At 39.8% G+C, this 17,379-nt stretch overlaps 1 protein-coding gene across 3 annotated transcripts in view; it reads right to left on the bottom strand.

Annotated features, from left to right (window-relative positions):
* UBE3D (ubiquitin protein ligase E3D) overlaps positions 1 to 17,379 on the bottom strand; it is a 581,163-nt gene that overhangs the window by 244,717 nt on the left and 319,067 nt on the right. Inside the window, exon 11 of one of the 3 annotated variants that reach the window (XR_014807535.1) lies at positions 1,016 to 1,134. The exons of the other annotated variants lie outside the window; for them this stretch is intronic. The gene's annotated coding sequence lies outside the window, so the exon portion shown is untranslated. The remainder of the gene's footprint in view (positions 1 to 1,015; positions 1,135 to 17,379) is intronic. 3 annotated transcript variants of the gene reach the window in all.

The following is a 17,379-nucleotide window of genomic DNA, read 5'->3' as shown; positions in this document are numbered from 1 at the left end:
TTCTGACATCCCCCAGTGTCTGACTGCTTCCTGGGGCCACTGTGTCCAACTTTCTACCTGTCAAGATTCTGGACTACCCTCTTCTGAACCCATAGGATTTTCCTGATCCCCTAGAATCAGTTTGTCACTCATGGAATTCACTCAGCCCAATAATACATTTCTTTCAAGTCTGTCCAGGAAACCCCTCCCGCCCAGGCACACTTGCTAGACCTCTTCTCCCTGGCATGAACTTCCCTTCCCAGGGAAAAGACACTGAATTCATAAAAATGAAAGAAAAAAGAAACTCCACCCCAAAGACAACAAAGGGGTAGTCCTAAAGGTGAGAGAAGTAACACAATGTGCTACCATGCAAGGGAAGTGTTGTAAAAGGGTCGGGATGGGGCAGGCTTCCAAGGAAGGGGTAAGTGGTTAATTAAGAATCAGAGCTTTGGAGACAGAGTGCCAGGCTCACTCTGGTAAACAAGTCTGCTGCTTACCAAGTTGATTAACTTATACAAAGTAATTAATCTCTCTAGGTCTTAGCTTCCATTGATGAATAATACTACTACTTGCCCTCACAGCAGTTTGTAAAGACTAAGTTAGTATATTTTAACATTTGTCACATAGTATGTTCTCAATTAAAGCGGGCTAATCTCATGGTAATAATATCACTCAGGTCCTTGACTTGGCTGCCTTGAATCCATCCATTCCTTCTTTCTTCCTAACAAAATCTCAGTTTCTTCCCATAGATTTTTTGCCTTCCCCCATACAGCCTCCTGAGAAGGCTGACCTCACCCCCAATTCCTAGGGTGGATCTTAGCTATCCAAAACCAAACCCTTTCCAGAGGTTGGTGAATTGTCATGGCTTCTTGGGGCTTCTGCTAAAGTTCAGCCCTGACTTCTGGAAGACATTTTGGACCTTCCTCAAAGATTGTTCTCTGTGATGCAAGAGCTGGAAATGCTGCCAACGAGAGAAATGAAATCGGCCCACTCAGGAGAGAAGAGCTAAAGAAATGCAAATGCAGGGAGCAAGTACCTTGGGACTAGGTCACTTGGAAGCCATCTTGCTTTTGCTTTCCAATCTCACAAGTCCATAAAATCCTTATGGTTGAAATCATTTTGATTTCAATGCTTTTGACACAGTGCTAGAACACCCTGGAGGAAAATGAGGAGGAGGAACAAGAACCATAGGTAAGACTCAGAAAAAATTATTGCAATTTGCAAGAAATCAGTTCTCCAGCACAGGTCTAGCTGACTTTGAAAGCTTGTCTTTTCCCACTATCTTCTCACACTGCCTCTCTACTGAAGAGCTGAGAAGAAAGTACTTTTTTTTTTGCCTGATTAAAGTGTGCCCTGGACCTCCACACCAGCTGGTAAAAGAGCTTTTGCTTGAGAAACAAAGGGCTGTGTATAGAGGAAGGGCAAGTGTACTGATCCTGGAATCCAGTTTTGAAAGGAGAAACCCAGATCCCACAGAGCCAAGGGAGGCAGAAAATGCTGGCTTTCCTTCTGTTTTCTGACTTCCCTGGGTCATGTTTCATCACAGTGCAAACTCTGGCAGGAATGGGACAAAAACTGCTAGCCACTCCTATTTTCAAGGCCTTAGCAGGAACAAGTTGATGGAGAAAATAAAAGGCCACCAGTGGAGTCATATATATAGAGAAACTGATTAAGTATGTATTCCCAAAAGGAGCAAGGAAAGTTCCACCCTTCACTTCATTTGTTTTTATTTTCCTACCCTTTAAGGCAAGTGAAATAAGGTATGCATTTCTCCCTTTAAGTCATGGACATTCAGCATGAACATGCCTTTTATGTACTAAGTACTTTTTCCTTGGAAAATCATCTATTAAATGCACAGGTATGTTGATTATCTTGATAATCAAACAGAAAACTCTATTGCCAGAAATGGAGTTATCTAAGATGGTGTTAGCATAAGTAATACAGTTACCTGAGATATAACAGGTAGAAAGAGGCAAGAGTGTCTATTCTAGAGTACAGATTCCTTCCTTGCCCAGCTCAGAAGGGTACCTCCTCCCCTCAAGGCACTGGAAGACAGGCATTCTGATTCCTCCAGTCCCTGACAGGGAAGAGAGGAGGGGGAAGATGAAAGTAAGGGAAGGGGAGGGCCCTTCTTCCCCTCCCACAATGGAGCTCCTATCACTTCCCAGTAACAGAGGGTCTACGTGTCACCATATGGCTCTGATTCTCCAAACACAGGCTGTAGCAAAGGGGAGGTGAAGTCACATGAGACATGTTATCAGACACCCCAATTTTCTCACCTTTCCTTCCATGGCACTCATTGGGAAATACCCAAACCTGGATGCACTCCACCATCCTTCTATTCTGCATCTGTGCTCAAGAAGGTATCTGGTTTCACGGTGTGTGATCACAAACCTCAGGTGGGCCCCAGTGCTGCCTGGCAATCCTGCTATATTTCCCCTTTGCGATTCATTTTCTGACTCTCCCAGACAATTATCCACTTCCCTCTCCTTAGCTCCCAACACTCTCTGCCCTCCTCATTCTCAACCAATGGTTTTGCTTCTTATGTCAATGAGAAAATAGATGCAAACAGAAGAGAATTCCATATCCCCCCCATTATCCACTTGACCAATTTTTCATGCATATCAACCGTCCTCGCACTTGTGTAGTCAATCCCTCCTCTTGGACATGGGATCTCATCTACTCTCACATGCTCTTAATTATGAAAGAGCCTCAAGGAGTTGGTGAGACTCCTGAAAATACATGTAAAATGTCCTGTGTATAAGTACTTTTTTCCCTGAGGAAACATCTATAGTTTTCATAAAACTCTCAGAAGGAACCAAACATTCAGCTCCAGTATCCTTAGAGCCAATAATAGCCAATATTTATTCAGCCTTCAGTATGCACCTAGTACTAGCATGACTGAGCTAAATTAACTCTCAATGCAACCTTCCCATAAAAGTATTACTGATATTCCTACATCACAGGTGGGCAAACTGAGGCTCAGGTACACAGAAAGTGTAGAGGACCTGTTCAGGGTTGTACAGCTCAAGTTGCAGGGTTGGAATTTGAGCCCAGACAGGTGTGAAAATCCATCACACTAGTACAGCCTTTATGTCAACAAGGGATAGAGGATTTAGGATTTTTTCTCCTTCCCCTCATCTTATCTTTGGAAAACTTATACAAACACATACATACAAATTCTCATAAAGAAAATGCTATTTTATAATTAAAAGCATTCTAACACAAGGCTGGGGGAGGTGAATGGCTTTACTTCATGAATAATTTAATACTGCTTTCTACATTGTGCATCATTTTTAATGTACTATTATGAGATTCTATGCAAATTGAAAGTTATCAGCCTTCTGTAAATAATAAAATGTACTTCAAATATTTAATTGGTGATTTATAACTGCTCAAGTGATTACAGAAGGTAATTTAGCCTGTTCCTTGAATTATCTATATTTGAACAATTTAGAAAGTGTTGCCTTATATTCTAAAACACAAAAATATGAGTCAATATGATACATCCTTACTTACTATATGTTGGCTGATATTTTATCCTCACTATATGTCCACAGGTCAAGGGACAAGCACTCATGACATTCAACTGCCTTGCCTCAAAGCTTATCTGTCCTGAGTTTCAATGAAGAAAACCAAATATTCTTCTGAAAATAAGAAGGTGCCAAGATGTAGCCACCTTTCCATGGCTTCACACTTCCTGATCTTCATTTCTTGATCTGCAGAAGTCAGAAGCAACATATCCAACTATTTGGGACAAATAGAAGCATTTTCTTGAATTTCTACAATCAGTCAGAATACACAAAGTCTTTGAGAATCCCTATCTTGCCACACTGTAGGTTTGTTCCCAGCTATAAGATGGTGAGAAGGATTGACCCCAGAAAATGAATCAAGGAAGATATCTCAGCCCTCATCCTGTTACTCTTCTGCAGATAAGTTTCTATATCCAGAAAATATGTGTCCAAGAATACCTAGACACAGGTGCTCTTCAGTCTGTAGCCACAACTTACATCAATACCTGGAAAGCTCCAAATCTACCTCCAAACTTCTAAAAGCTCCCTTACGCATTATAGTCCATACCCCAGCTATACTGAGCTTTGCCATTCTGCAAAACCATTCTGTTGATGATAGATTTGTTGCTGCCTCTGCCTGGAACACTCTGCCTCTGCCTCTCCCCTTCTTTCTCCTCCTTTATTTAGCCAGTTCTTCAAACATCACCTCAGAGATGCTTTCCTTGAGCACACACACCCCCAACTCTGAGAGGGATGACATCCTGTGGCTCCCCTAGTGCCCTATTTGTTCTTATCAAGCAACAAATTGTTGTTATGGCCTATTGCCTGTCCTGTTTGCTGGACTCTACCATCCTTGAGGCAAAGAATGGTCTCTATCATGGTAAAACATTCACATTTTATTGTAGCCCAGTGCCCTGATTAAAATAGATGATAAATAAAATTACTTGTGGTAGGAATGAATAACTGTCCTCATTTATCATTATCCTATATTTAGGGCTATAGGCCTACAGATGGATGTCAGAAAGACATATATAGAAGCGAGGGGTACAGGGACACAGAAAAAAAAAATCAAAAGAGAGAGAAACAAAACACTTACCTCCCTTCTACAGGGGAAAAAAAGTATATTCACCAGGTAAAACTTGCCCTCAAAGATAATCACTTCTCTCTTCATCTTTATTTCCATTCCTCATCCTACACCACTACCTCACTGGTCCTTATAATGTGACCTCGGCCTTTCTCATCATTTTATTTTTGCCATGACCTCTACTGTCAACTCCTGATCATTCCCACAACTTGCCTTTCTCTCTACTTTCAAATGATTCAAACTGTTTGTTTCTATCTGGATGTTAAAACAGCATGGAAATAATTCTGTAAATAAATGTAGTGTACAAAAATCATGCTAATTTGTGCCTTACGATATGATAAAAAGATATGTTTTCTAGGTATGTGGCCACAAAACACACCCCTTGATACCCTGGCTCTAGTGTCCAGTGGGGCTTATGTTCATGGGTTCAATGAGATGGTAGCAAACAAACAGACAGTTCTTAACTGGTTACCACCCCAGGGTTTAGTACAGAGACAGCAGACAGAAATGCCCATCTCCCAGTCTTTCACTGAAAGGGATATATTTGTATACTTTAAAAGCTGCAACCTGAAGGCCCACCCTCCAATCAGCCTGAACCTAGCTGCTAACTACGATCCTCCCCTTTGGGACACTGACAGGTCTTGTCATGCCCTCAACTACCAGGATCTATTAAAAATAAAATAGGCTGCTTGGACAATCACAAAAGTTGACAATCACAACCAAGAGCTCAGACGGGATTGAACAAGAAGATTCATCTCCTATATAAGGCCAGTACTCAAGTCTGCCAGGGGTGGATCTTTTATCTAATGCACAAAACAACATAGAGAATCAAGAAAAATAAATAAATGAAGGAATATATTCCAAATGAAAGAACAAGATAAAACCTCAGAGAAAGATTTTTAAAAATGAGAATATTCCTGATAAAGAGTTTAAGATAATGATCACAAAGATGATCACTAAGTTCAGGAAAGTAATACATGAATAAGGCGAGAATTTTTTAAAAGAGAGATAGAAAATATTTAAAGGTACCAAACAGAAACATAGAACTGAAAATGATAATAACTGAACTGAAAATTTCAATACAAGGATTCAATAGCAAACTGGATAAACTGAAGGAAGGCTCAGTGAGCTTGAAGACGGAGCAGTAGAATTCATCTAATTAGAGAAGCAAAAAGAAAAAAGAAAGAAAAAGAGTGAAGATAGCTTAAGGGACTTATGGGACAACACCAAGCAGACTAGTATTCACACTGCAGTGATCCCAGAAGAAGAAAAGAAAAGGGATAGAAAACTTACTGAAGGAAATAATGGCTGTAAACTTTTCTCATCTGGTAAAGGAAACAGATATCCAGAATAAGGAAGACCATGAAGTTCCAAATAAGATAAACCTAAGGAGTCTCACACCAAGACACATCATAAGTAAGTTGTCAAAACTGAAAGACAAGGAATCTCGAAAGCAGCAGGAGAAAAAAAGCTCTAAATATAAAAAAATCCTCCTAAGCCTATGAGCATATTTTTCAGTGGAAATTTTACAAACCAGAAGGAAGTGGCCCAAACAACAGATCCTAGGCAGTAGCATCTTTTTGCCATTGCCCAAACTAAAATAAGTAAAAAATATATATATATTTTAAATAACAATAAATATTTAGTAATCTCCAAAAATGTCTAGGAACTATTCTACAAACTCTAAATATAGCAGTGAACAAATTAGAAAAAGTCCCTGGCCTTCTGAGTTTTATATCCTGGTGGTAAGACAGAAGGAAAAAATTAAATAAATAAGTAGTTAACTTAATATTAAAACTTTCCTTTAGAAAAGTAAAGAGGGCAATGGGATAGAGGAAGATGAGGACTGTGCACCTAATTTTAGAAAGGAAGGTCAGGAAAGACCTCTTTGAGAAGGTAACATTTGAATAGAAATCTAAATTGGGTGAGGTGATGAGCTGTGAAGCCAGGTGAGTACAGAGTAGCAGTTACAAAGGCTTAGAGTCATTGATATCCTTGGTGAGCTTGAGGAGCAACAAGGAAGGCAAAGTAGGGGAACAGTGTAGAGAATAGAAGGCAATGGGGTTTGAGGGGGAGCCAGAGACAATTTTGGACCCTCACCGTGCCTCAGAAAAATCTGGGGAGTTTTAAAAATTCGCAGATTTTAGATCCTAACCCCAGAGATCTGATTTCAGTTGATTTGGGGTGGTACCTAAACAACAGTGATTTTTTTAATACTCCCCAGGGATTCTAATGTGCAGACACATTTTAGAACCAGTGATGTGGAGTCTTGAACCAAATGTGATGGGAAGGATCATTCTGGCTGCTGGGTGGCACAAGAAAGCAAGTTAGGGGACAGGAGCAGAGATAAGGAATCCCAATTAGGAGGCTATTGTAACAGTCCTGGTGAAAAAAAAAGATTATGGTGATGAGAGTGGTAGAAGTGGAAGTGGTAAGAAATGGCCAAATCTGTGATATGCTATGAGTGTAATGTGACAGGATTTGCTGGTAGATTGGAATGTGAGATATAAAAGAAAGAAGACTTAATGATGGCTCAAAAAAGTGTTGGGCCTGAGGACCAAATATATGGTGTTAGTGCAGTGGCATCCATTAAGTGGCAGGAGGGGGACGGAAAGAGAGGGGTAAGTTGGGGGGCAGAAATCAGGAGTTGATATAAAAATAATTATAAAAATAGTGTTATCAACACTTTTCTACATCTTTGCCTTCTTCCCTTTTTTAATTAACTTTCGTTTGGCCCTACCCTGACTCCCACCCTGTCTAAGCTACATACTTTCTCATCTCTTTTGTGAGTCCAAAGCTCAGAATGTGTTCTTAAAAATCCCCCTACACTATTGGTAGGATGGTAGATTGATGCAGCCACTATGGAAAGCAGTATGGATTTTCCTAAAAAACTAAAAATAGAGCTACCATATGATCCTGCAATCCTACTCTTGGGAGTATATCTGGAGGAAGCTAGTTCAAAAAGATACATGCACTTCAATGTTCATTGCAGCACTATTCACAATAGCAAGACGTGGAAGAAACCTAAATACCCATCAACAGAGGAATGGATAAAGATGTGTACATATATTCAATCAAATACTACTCAGCTATTAAAAAAAAAGAATAAAATAATAATGCCATTTACAGCAACATGGATGAACCTAGAGATTATCACACCAAGTGAAGTAAGACAGACAAAGACAAATACCGTATAATATCTTCTATATGTGGAATCTAAAAAAATAATGATACAAATTAGTTTATTTACAAAACAGAAACAAACTCACAGGCATAGAAAACAAATTTATGGTTACCAAAAAAGAAAGGGGATAGGGAGAAATAAATTAGGAGTTTGGGATTAGCAGAAACAAACTAATATATATATAAAATAGATAAGCAACAAGGTCTACTATATAGCATAGGAAACTATATTCAATATCCTGTAGTAAACCATAACGGAACAGAATATTTAAAAGAATATGTGTATATGTGTAACTGAATCACTGTGCTGTAACCACAAGCTAACATAATGTTAGCTATACTTCAATTGAACTATACTTCAATTTTAAAAAGTGTTTCCCTACAGTGATATTACATCACTATAAAGTAATATAGAGGAGTTCCTGTCATGGCTCAGTGGTTAACGAATCCAATTAGGAATGATGAGGTTGTGGGCTCAATCCCTGGCCTTGCTCAACGGGTGAAGCATCTGGCTTTGCCATGAGCTGTGGTGTAGGTCTCAGACATGGCTTGGATCATGCATTGCTTTGGTTGTGGTGTAGGCCAGCGGCTACAGCTCCAATTCGACCCTTAGCCTGGGAACCTCCATATGCTGCTGGTGCAGCGCTAGAAGACAAAAAGGCAAAAATAAATAAATAAAGTAATATAGATATACAGATATTCTAAAGATCTGAGGAAAGGCACATCTGGCTATACCTACATCTCGTGGAAAAGAAATTACAAGCATATCCACAAGGAAAGTTTTGGCTCTTGTCATTGTACTCCTGGGTGAAAGTTGGCAGTTAAAATTTTGTTTAGTCTAATTTCTGAGAAGGAGTGGGCCCTGAAGCTTTTAAGCGTCAGCCCAACTGAATTTTAAGAAATATCTAATCTTCTCCATAAGTATTCCCGCATATAAAATAATTGTGTAACTTAGATTTTGCATAAATCACATGCATTTCTTTATTTACATATCATAAGCGAGGCTCATTACATATTCCTTTCACTTAAAAAATATTAAATATCCCCATTTTATTAGAGAAGAGTTGAACTTCTGACCCCTTTCCTCATTTTAACATTAGGTTTTCAGATTTCTAAAAAGCAACATTGTATGTTTAAGTTTTTCTTGTGGCTGATTTCCATTCTGGAATTAATTTGGCCTATCGACTTGAAAATTCTCTTCTCTCTACAAAATATATTAGAATAACTTTCTCTTCCTTAACTCCAAAGTGATACTGGATTATAGCAGCTTTAGAATAGTCCTTTCTTTTTTTTGTTTTTTTTGTTTTTTTTTTTTTTTTTTTTTGCTTTTTAGGGCCGCACTCACAGCATATGGAGGTTCTCAGGCTAGGGGTTGAATCGGAGCTGTAGCTGCTGGCCTACACCATATCTATAGCAACTCGGGATCCAAGCCATGTCTGCGACCTACACCACAGCTCATGGCAATGCCATATCCTTAACCCACTGAGTGAGGCCAGGGTTTGAACCTGCAATCTCATGGTTCCTAGTTCGATTCACTTCCACTGTGCCATGATGGGAACTCTAGTATAGTCCTTTCTTTATAGTCCTTTAAAAAAAAAAAAAAGGTTATACTGTTATACTACTTAAGAGAAAATGTTTTATATCTTTACAAATTTTCTTTAGCAAAACAAAAAATAATTTAAAGCTGAAAAATAAAAGATTTTAAGGGAAAATTTTAAAATAATAAAATACAAAGACTGAAGAGTAAAACAACTTTATAGATATATAAGAACAGGACAGGTAGTTATAAATATCACTTTCCATGTTCTAAAGATGGTACCAACCAAACCTTCTCAGTTAAACAATAAAAGTTAGAGCTATAACAACCAATGATTAGACTAAATTATTTCAGAATAAAGATGGCAATCCCCCCATTCTGGATTTTTAACTTAATGGGAGAAAGTGGGAAAAAAAATTAACAAGGTGTTATAACAATGCTAATGATAAGAGTTCGATTTTATGTACCAAAATGTTGATGAAATGAAAGAGGCTCTTCATATATTAAAAAAAAAAAAAAAAAAAGATTGCCAGATTGCATGTATGTAATGGAAAAAAACAATGTCTGCCTTAGAAAAACTGATTCATATGTGAGGAAGTTAGAGCTACAAATAAAGCTTCAAGAGAAGAGAACGTCAAAGAGAAGCATATAAGCTCCTAAGGAAAGGAAAGATCAGAAACATATTTTTCCTTTTATGATAGTGAGCTTCTGAACAGCGTTTTGCTTGCCAGAAAAACTGAAAGCCAAGGAAAAAGCATTTCAAAGTGTCAAAAAATTTCCCAATATTATAGAGTGATCTATATATATAGCAATATTTTCTTGGAGACAAGAAAATTCAGCTCATGCTATTAAATTTACTGCTTTATATTTCTACTAAATTTCTTTGCCTTTAGTTGTTTCAATGCCTTTGAAACAATGCTCAATTATATAAGCTGTAAAAGCAATTGTTAATATGAAAAATTAAAGATGTTTATAAAATTATGTTGAACTACACTGAAACAAGCTCAGTTTTTTATAAAAACATAATAGCTTACTAAAGCTTTCTTATAAACACATTTTTCAAAACATGTAAAGGTCTAACTTATCTTAATGGTACTAAGGCAATATTAACTTAATCATCTACATAATGTTAACTTGAACAGTAAAATTTTTTCCTATTTCTTTTTTTTTAATTTTAAATTTTTTTCTTTTTTGGCTGCCCTGCAGCATATGGAGTTCCCAGACCAGGGATCAGATCTGAGTCACAGTTGCAATCTATAACACAGCTGTGGCAACACTGGATCCTTTAACCCACTCTGCCTGGCCAGGGATTGAACCTGCACCCTAGAGCTACAGAGACACGGCAGATCCTGTTGTGCCACAGCAGGAACTCCTTTTTTTCTATTTCATTCCCTTAATAAAAAAAATTTTTTTCCAGTTTTATTGAGATTTAATTGACATATAATATTGTGTGTGTTTCCAGTGTACAATGTAATAATTTGATGTATGTATATGTTGTGACATGATTACCACAATAAGTGTAGTTAATATCCATCACCTCACAAGGTTTCAAGATTTTCTCTTGTAATGGGAACAAAAGTTCTCAGATTTACTCTCTCAACAACTTTCAAATCTACAATACAGTATTGTTAGCTATAGTCACCATGCTGTTCATTACACCCTCTGGGATCTCTTTTATTATTATTATTATTATTATTATTATTATTATTATTATTATTATATTGCTTTTTAGAGCTGCACCTGCAGCATATGGAAGTTCCTTGGCTAGGGGTTGAATTGGACCTGCAGCTGCTGGCCTATGCCAGAGCCACAGCAACACAGGATCTGAGCCAGGTCTGTGACCTACACCACAGCTCATGGCAACACTGGATCCTTAACCACCTGAGCAAGGCCAGAGATGGAACCTGCATCCTCATGGATACCAGTCAGGATCGTTTCCACTGAGCTACGATGGGAACTCCTTGTTCTTTTATAAGGGCACTAATCCCATGGATGAGGCTCTTACCTTCATGATCCAATCACCTCCCCAAATCCCCACCTCCTAATACCATCACATTTGGGATCAGGATTTCAGCATACAAATTTGAGGGGGACGTAAACATTTAGTCCATAGCTGTGCTAGAATTGACAGAAGTCGGAGGCTCAGGATAGGGGAGTCTTGGGAAGACTATCTGGTACCTGAGATTCTGGCCATTGAATTAGGGTAAAAGGGTTTTTAATAAGCTGAAGAGTTTCATTTTGGAAACTTTCAAATATAATTCACCTGTTGTACATCTGACTAGCAACCTGAAGCACAGGTCTGAAGTTTATCAGACAACTAGGAATTGAATATATATCAGAGAAACCTTCGCCAAACAGAAAAAGAGTTAAAAATAGTGGGCACAGTAAAGACTGCCCAGGAAAATATGGGGGGAGGGACCTAAGGACACAGCACTTGAAGACCACATAAAAAGGGGAGATTAGATGAACTATAAAAAAAATGTACTGGAGTCATCAAAGTAGATGGCCCTAAAAGAGTTGGAATCTGAAACCCTGGAACCCAAAGAAGGAATCCAAAGAAAGAATGATTTCAACCTAGAAGGGAAGGATGGTGTGATGTTTAATTTTATGTCAAACCCACTGGTCTAAAGGATGCCCATGTAATTGGTACATATTTCTGGACAGGTGTGTGAGGGTGTTTCCATAAGAGATTAGCATTAGGAATAAAGGGGATGGTGAGGAGAGGAGGTGGAGCTCCTCAATGCAGGAGGGCGTCATCCAGTCCATCTGGAACAAAAGGCGAGAACAAAAAGGCAATAGAACAAATAGGCAAGGGGTGGAGGGGAGCTGCTCTTTTTGCTTGAGCTGGGACATCCATCTCCTTCTGCTCTCAGACATGGGGCTCCTGGTTTCCATGCTTTCTGACCTGTGTTAAATTAGAGCATGGGGTTTTCCTGTTCTGCTTGCTGGAGCAGGTCCCGGGCCCTCTCAGCATCTAGGATTGCATGAGCCAATTCCTCTAGTAAATCATATATTATATGAATCATACATTAATATATCATTATATATAATATCTATCTATCTATCTATCTTTCGGTTTTGTTGCAAGATGGAGGCTGGAGGCTTGAGGCTTGCCAAAGAGGTCTGTGAATTTCTCCAAATACCTCATGAAACAGACTAATAGAACAAATAGGGGGGGAGGGAGGAAAGAGAGAGAGAGAGAACGTAGATGAAAAGGAATCCTGCCCCCAAAAAAGAGTAGGGGTGGGGGCAGGTTTCTCCTTTGCTTTCCCCCTCCCCCTCTCCCAGCAGCCTGGCCCTGCAGGGTAAGAGGTTTTAGGAAAAGACAGAAGCAGCCCTGAGCTGGGAAATGGGTAGCAGCTCTCCAGGGGTCACACCCAGAAGGAAGAGTCACACTTTAAGGGGAACCTGGAGCACCACCCACCCCCCTGGGGATTCTTGGGCTCCGGTGAGGCGCATGTGCAGAAAAGGCTCTGGACCCCACGAGGGGTGAAGGGAAGTGGGAAGGTGAGCAGGAAGGGAGTGACTGGAGCCGTGACGATCAAGGCCATCAGCATCCTCAACTAAACCTTCCAGATGAACACAGCAGCTCCCTGAGACAACCCACTGAGAACAGAATCTGAGCTGAGTGCAGCGCAGGCACGCCTGGGATAAAAGAGACAGATGTTCCTGAAGGAGGGGGTCTTAAGGGCCTCAGAAAGAGGCCACATTTTAAAATGCCTCTCAACAGCCATGAGGCCAGGAAAGCTTCCCCAGCCCACTCCCACCTCTTACAAAGGAAATTCTAAGAATTCAGGAAAATTCATCCCATCTTGCCTTGGGTAACGGGGGATGGTGCTGAAGTCCCAGGCAAGTATAAGAAAAAAGAAGGAATCGCCCAAGTCAGACACTGGGACAGCTCCCACATTCCAGAAAAAAACTGATATGGTCCTAAAGCAAGTGATGACTGTAATCTAATACTTCAAAGTGAGAGGAAATAAATTAAGAAAATGAGAAAACTCTGAAAGAACAGCATTAACACTCACAAATGGTGCACCGAGAACACAGATGGATGTGAAAACAGAGCTGGCAAAGTTCATAGGCTACCAATCAGAAGGGAAATGGCCCAGAAATGGCAGAGAGGGACACGGGAGACAAATGGCACAGGCATCACCCTTTACAGCTCAGTTTTCACTTAAAGAACAAATAGGGCCTGCCTTTGCCTGTCCCCACCTCTAGCATTATATAGCCTCTTCTCACTTACATGTTCCTTCTCGCCTCATATACTCTTCCCCAACACTCTCGGAGCCATTCTCTATGCACGTGTCTAGTACTACCTACTACCACCCTCACCTATGGAGCCCATGATGTTCATGCTCTACAAAGAGTGAAAAGTCTTTTTTTTTTTTTTTTTTTTTTTTTTTTTTTGGCTTTTCTAGGGCTGCACCCGCGGCATATGAAAGTTACCAGGCTAGGGGTCTAATTGAATCTGTAGCTGCCGGCCTATGCCATAGCCATAGCAACGTGGGATCCAAGCTGCATCTGCATCCTACACCACAGCTCAGGGCAACACTGGATCCTTATCCCACTGAGTGAGGCCAGGGATCAAACCCAAAACCTCATGGTTCCTAGCCGGATTCATTAACCACTGAGCCATGACGGGAACTCCTGAAAAGTCTTAACATTGACATCCTCTTTGTTCCTGCAAAATCCTCCACTCCGCCCCAAGCAATAAGTCAGACTTTGGCCACAGAAGTGACACTTGGCACTTTTTTCTCTTTGTAAGACAATCATAGGATAAATGCAATAAATGAGACCTGGATGGTGTCAATTGGCAGATGATGTAGATTTTTTAAAAAGGGTTGGAAAAACTCTCTTTCATGTATGTTGAATTGACCTTAAGTAAATAATAACTGGAATAATTGAAGCTCAAATATCATGTGCACCATATTTGTGCTGTTGTGGCAATGACAACAAGAGACAACGTAGTGTTATGAAATCCCAAGTATATCAGTAATTCCAGAGGAAAGACTGTCCCCTTGACATCTTCTGCTCACGGTTACCCAACAGTTGCCCAACAGCCTGGTTTCACAAGGCACAAGACTCCATTGTCAAAATGCACTGCAAAGTTTGCAAGACTAAGAGATTACTCAGCATAGAAAAGAATGACAACCCCATTTGCAGCAACATGGATGGACCTAGAGTTGATCATACTAAGTGAAGTAAGTCAGACAGTGAAAGACAAATATCATATGATATCACTTATATATGGAATCTAAAAAAATGATGCAAATGAATTTACAAAATAGAAACAGATCCACAGACATAGAAAACAAACTCGTAGTTGGAAAAGGGAGGAGGAAGGATAAATTAGGAGTTTGGGGTTAACATATACACACTACTATATATAAGACAGATAACCCACAAGGACTTCCTGTAGAGCACAGGGAATTTTACTCAATATTCTGTAATAATCTATATGGGGAAAGACTGAAAAAATAATGGATATACATAACTGAATCACTTAGCTGTACACCTGAAACTAACACAACATTATAAGTCAACTATATTCTAATACAAAATAAAAATTTTTAAATTATATTCCAATATAAAATAAAAATGTTTTTAACAACCTAAAAAAAAAAAAAGGCTGGGAGAAAATATTTCAGCAAACAAGGAATAATGCTATCATTCTTTTAAAGTATAAGCATCTCTGACTTTGTAAACCAGATTAGGGAAATATTTTTTTTATGGCTGCACCATGGCATGTGGGAGTTCCTGGGCCAGTGATTGAATCTGAGCCGCAGCCACAACCTAAGCCACAGCTGTGTCAATGCCAGCTCCTTTAACCCACTGTGCCAGGCTGGGGATCAAACCTGCACCTCCACAGTGACGTGAGTAACTCAGTCAGATTCTTAACACACTGCACCACAGTGGGAACTCCAGATTGGAGAAATCTTAATTCCCCTATCCCTCTGCCTTATCTTTCTAAAGTTTCATTCTGAATTTTCCCCTTAGTTAGGAATTTTAAAACCACTTTGACCCTTGGGACACTATGATGATTTTGTTAGCATGTAAATCTGAACTGGATATCTAAACCAAGAGTTTCTAAAGCCTTAGCGAATTTTCCTTTAAAGATGCCAGCATGTCCTTCCACAGGTCTCCCAGCCACTATGTGGATGAGAGCCTGACCTCTGAGGATTAAAGTTGGTGATGATGAGCTTCCAACTTTGCTCACAAAAATCTAAGTAAAGTTCAGGTAGCGACATCCAACCCTGATTCAATGGGGCGGCATTTCTGATAGCAGCGCAGAACTGAGCAAGATGACTCAAGGTATTCTGTATGCAGGTTGCAAGAGTCTGTGCCACAGACATAATGGACAAATGAGGAGAAACCTGCCTATTTTAACTCAGTGGAATAAAAATTGTGAGAATGGCCCCAAAACCCAAATCAGACAATGGCTCCATTAGTGGAGGACAAGTGCCCTCAGGAGGGTTTAAAATAGTTCATTTTCTATGTAAACAAATGTCGAAGTGTGAGCATGTCAGTGCTGACAGCCTGTTTCTATAGTAATATCCTAAGAGCTTAGAGCCCTCCTGGGGAAATGATTTCCCTCTCTGCTCTAGCTGGTGGTGTGGGAAACCAATCACATCCAAAATAAAACACTGAGAACAGCACAAAATGTAAGTGCAGGGAGAAGAAATATGTTACATGGCTACTTCCTGATGCCAGGGAAGAACTAGAAAATTGAGCTTTTTTTTTTTTTTTTTTTTTCAGCAACTTTTGGCCACAGATTTGAGCAGAAGAAAGGGGAAAAAAAAAAGAAACCCTCCTTTTTTCCTTTTTCTGTTGTTATTGAATTCAAAAAAAGTATAGCTCTTCCAGGAAGAGCAGAGCACAGACAGCTATAATTGAATGATTACCAAAGGCTCTTTTCCCCTCTCAACCTCCCTCCTAAGCTAGAGTTAGAGGTGTTTTTGTTTGTTCAGAAGCTCTGATTGTAAATTTCAGTAATTATTGTAAGACGAATGAATACAAACATTATTAATACATATAATGTCCTCTATTGCTACTAAAAGTAACTGAATTCCAGGGAGTTCCCATTGTGGCTCAGTGGTAATGAACACAACTAGGTATCATGAGGACTCCAAGTTGATCCTTGGTCTCACTCAGTGGGTCGGAGATCCCACGTGGCCTTGGGCTGCGGTGTGGGTCGCAGACGCGGCTCAGGTCTTGCACTCATGTGCTGGCTGTCATGCAGACTGGCAGCTGTAGCTCTTATCTGACCCCTGGCCTGGGGGCTTCCATGTGTTGTTGGTGTAGCCCTCAAAAAAAAATTAACTGAATTCCATTTTTGGTCCATTCAGTTTCATTAAGTCAGGAGAGGGCAAGCAACAAAGCTTTTCCCAAAGTAAGTATGGGGAGGCCAGTTACTCTGTTCTGCTACTATTGCTGCAGGTGAAAAGCCAGGGCCCTTCACCCAAAGCCTGTTTATTTTGTGTTTAAATGTAATGAAAGCCAATTCCTGTTTTCAACTGCCCTGAGACCCCCAGAATTTCCAGCATCATCTCACTGTTTAGTAATCAAGGAAGAGCCCAGAGATAGTGCAGAGTGGGGGTTACACTATTTTCTTTTTGATCCGAATTAGGAAATGCTTCCCGCTTTTCCAATAACCTGGCGGATGAGAAGATGACTGGTGAAGGTCATCTAGCAGAAAGGTAAAAGAAGCCGAGAAGCAGGAATTTTTGGTAGAAGAGATTCAGTTAATAGGGGATCTAAATGCAAGCTCTGCATCCGATAGTATAACTACAAACTGAAAGCACTGAGGGAAAAAAACGCAAAATAATTCATTGCTAATTACTTTGAAAATGCAAACGTGATCATTATCAATGGCAGGAAAGACTTGGTTGGAAAGACTTGGTTCTGCCTGGGAGAGACAGAGGCAGACGAAATGAAGGGACCGCTTTAGCCCATACACAGCACTTTTTTTTTTTGGTCCTCAACAGAATACATTAACAGCGTGGGAGCAAGCCAGCAGTGCCATCATCCACAGGAGTGTAGACAGTGTGTGAAAACCATTTGAGTCACTCAGGAAATTCAGGTTA

Source organism: Sus scrofa, chromosome 1 (assembly GCF_054392235.1).
Source record: "Sus scrofa isolate SSC_HxYL_T2T_F1_AM1 chromosome 1, Sscrofa_HxYL_maternal_Yorkshire_Landrace_v2.0, whole genome shotgun sequence".
Classification (NCBI taxonomy): domain Eukaryota; kingdom Metazoa; phylum Chordata; class Mammalia; order Artiodactyla; family Suidae; genus Sus; species Sus scrofa.
The sequence above is the reverse complement of the archived record's forward strand: the minus strand, read 5'-3'. Positions and strand labels throughout refer to the sequence as shown.